The 2,746-nt window shown below is 54.0% G+C and overlaps 1 non-coding gene across 1 annotated transcript; it reads right to left on the bottom strand.

The window, feature by feature from the left end:
- Nucleotides 1–2,110: 2,110 nt before the first annotated feature.
- On the bottom strand, nt 2,111–2,183 carry TRNAF-GAA. Its single transcript has one exon. It is a non-coding gene; the product is annotated as a tRNA-Phe (tRNA).
- Between the last annotated feature and the right edge of the window lie 563 nt (nt 2,184–2,746).

Below are 2,746 nucleotides of genomic sequence, written 5' to 3'. Positions count from 1 at the left end.
CAGACTTGGCGTTCCTGATGGGCAGCGGCAACACGGAACTGATGGACGAGGAGACGAGGAATTGGTACGAGGGACATCGCAGCGACATCCTCCGACCCGCTCCGGCCAGTTCTTCGTCTTCTCCGGCGCCTACCTCGTCGTCCTCACCATCTACGACGTCGACTGCCGCTGCTTCAACGTCGACTGCGGCCGCGGCGTCGGCCGCCGCTTCGACCACGGCGTGTGACACCGCCATGCCAGACGGGACTACCGACGCCCCTGTTTCAGTGTAATTTCCCTCCGATCGCCGATCTGTGGCCGATCCTTTTGCCGATCGAATTTGTAGCGGGACGACGACTTGTTTGAATTTCGACTTTGTCCGCCGAACTTCGGGTGGACGACTGGAAATATGGTTCTCCCCACGAATTAATTTCGTCCAATCCGGCGGTAGTTTCGTCCGGATTTCGGCGTGGGGAGGCCAAACGAGTGGGGACGCTCTAATAACTTGACTTGTGGCAGCTTGTTGTGCCGGAGGTTCCTTGTAGGAAGAATGGTAGTTTGCATTTTCTGGATGATTTTTGAAGATTTTTTTTGCTTCTGTAGCTCGTGACTTGGTTGGTTTCATAAATTTTCATCTAAAAAGAAGAGCTAAGATATGTAGTGTCAACAAAGGTGAGGATCAAGGCCTGAGGTGGCCCCTGTCCAGTTGCAAACTTGCAAACCTATCACTTGTAACTTTCCCCCATCCCTCCTCTCCACCCGCTACAGTAGCTAGACGCGCTTTCGCGAGATCTGGCCCGATCCCGAGCCCCTTCGGCGGCAATGCCGGAGGTGGCGGAGGAGAGGCGCCAGCCTTAGTTTTCTAGGTTAGGTTTAGTCTCCCGGCGTTTTGCCGGTTAGGTTAGGAGTAGAAGCTCTGGTTCTTGGCTACTTCCAGAGCGGGCCGAGCGTTGGCGACTCCCCTCTCTGCTCCGATGGTCGGAGTTCAGGGGACCCTCCTCGACCGATCTCTTCAATAAGGCCGGCGTCATCTTCTTCAAGCTCTTCCGCGCGCCTCTTCTTCCGCTCCTGGCCGGCCTTGGTGGTGAGGGGTCGAGGAGGTTGTCAGAGGCTTGATCTGGAGGTGACAGGGGCTGTTTGCTTCTCCGGTGCTCTGGCACGGCACCGGGTGGCTGTCGCTGGCGGCCTCCCTCCAGATCCGTGGTGGATCCGGATCTGGAGCTCTTCGGTGACACAACCCTTCGATAAGGTGCCTAGGAATCATCAGTCGAAGAAGAAGGTGGCCTCTCTGCTCCCTTGGCCAGCCATGGTGGCGGGGGAGGGGCGTAGAGGTAAGCTGAGGTGTGGCTTTCCGACCTGACCGGCCGTGGTGGCGAGGGGGACGGAGTTGCAGATTAGTTCTTGCTCTTTCTTTCTTCCCGATGATGCTGTACTTGTCGCTGCTGGTCCCTCTCTCGATTCCTCATACCCCATGGTGGTGGCGTGAGCTCGGGATTGGTGTGCTGCCAGTGATGGTTTCTCTTTGGAGCTCATCTCCGACGTCTCTAAGGCGGCTTCCGTCTTCACGTCGGACTCAACGGCAGTAGGGCTGCCGCTCCGATGCTGCTTGCTCTGGCTGTCGGTGTTCTACTCGGCTTTGTCTCCAAGTGGCTTGTTCCCCGGAGATGCGGTCACAGACCGTCGCCGGAGCTGGAATTGGAGGAAGAAGACGATGGAGGACTTGATCGCGTGTCGAGTTTTATCTAGGGTCTTGTTTGCTATTTGTTTTGGACCCCTGTGTAATTCTTTGTAATCATAGGACCTGCTTGTACTCCAGTTTTTTAAATAGCAGCTTTGATCGGGTGTGTTCACCCGGCGAATTGTTCAAAAAAAAAAAGGCCTGAGGTGCATCGCCGATATGTGCCCTGGCCCATGGATGTCGCAAGCAAGCTGTGGATAGCTTGTACGCATGTTCCTTGCTTGGTTTTGTGTGGACCAAATTATAATCAGCGACAATGGAGATCATCTAGTAGAGAAGTCGTTTGGTGGGTAGAGGCTGCCAACTTGACAAGGTAAAGAAGAAGAGAAAAAACTAATTTGACAGGACACAAATCAAGCTCAAGAAAAGAAGGTTTGTGAAAAATAAAAAGAATGCGGTGAGGGTGGATCGAACACCCGACCTTCAGATCTTCAGTCTGACGCTCTCCCAACTGAGCTATCCCCGCTTAGTGTTATATTCGTGAGCAGAAGTTATACAACATTTGTTCGCATGGCGCCGTTTGGAACGTGTCGCCCGCGGGTCCCTGCCTCAGGCGGCACGACACGGCACGTCCTACGAGGTTGATGCATGCACGGACCTTCATGTGGTAGCTAGCCCTACAATAGCAGAGTAGTGCACGTCGAGAGACAGGGAGTAGACCCGTCCGCGGCCCGCCATCCGAAACGGCTACAGGCACCGAGCATCGGGCAGTAGCTCGGCTCGCCCATACCGATTCCAATGCCTCTGCTTCTTGTCAGACGTGTCAACTCTTCCAGAGTGCAGAACTGCACACCCAGCTCTCTGCTGCTGCATGCATGCACGGTCGTGTCGGAAATTAAAGAACCGTGGATGGATACATGGATTCCTTCGCGATTTCAGGACGGAGACTACTGATGGGAGTGTGAGTTTGGTTCCGGTTGTACATTGTTTTAAATAGCCATTTTTTCAAATTCTAGATCACTTTTGACCGTTTATAAAATTCTAAAACTTCAATGGCTCCTCCGTTTTCTGCCCGTGTTCCCGTCGTGA

Source organism: Lolium rigidum, chromosome 7, assembly GCF_022539505.1.
Source record: "Lolium rigidum isolate FL_2022 chromosome 7, APGP_CSIRO_Lrig_0.1, whole genome shotgun sequence".
Lineage (NCBI taxonomy): Eukaryota > Viridiplantae > Streptophyta > Magnoliopsida > Poales > Poaceae > Lolium > Lolium rigidum.
The sequence above is the reverse complement of the archived record's forward strand: the minus strand, read 5'-3'. Positions and strand labels throughout refer to the sequence as shown.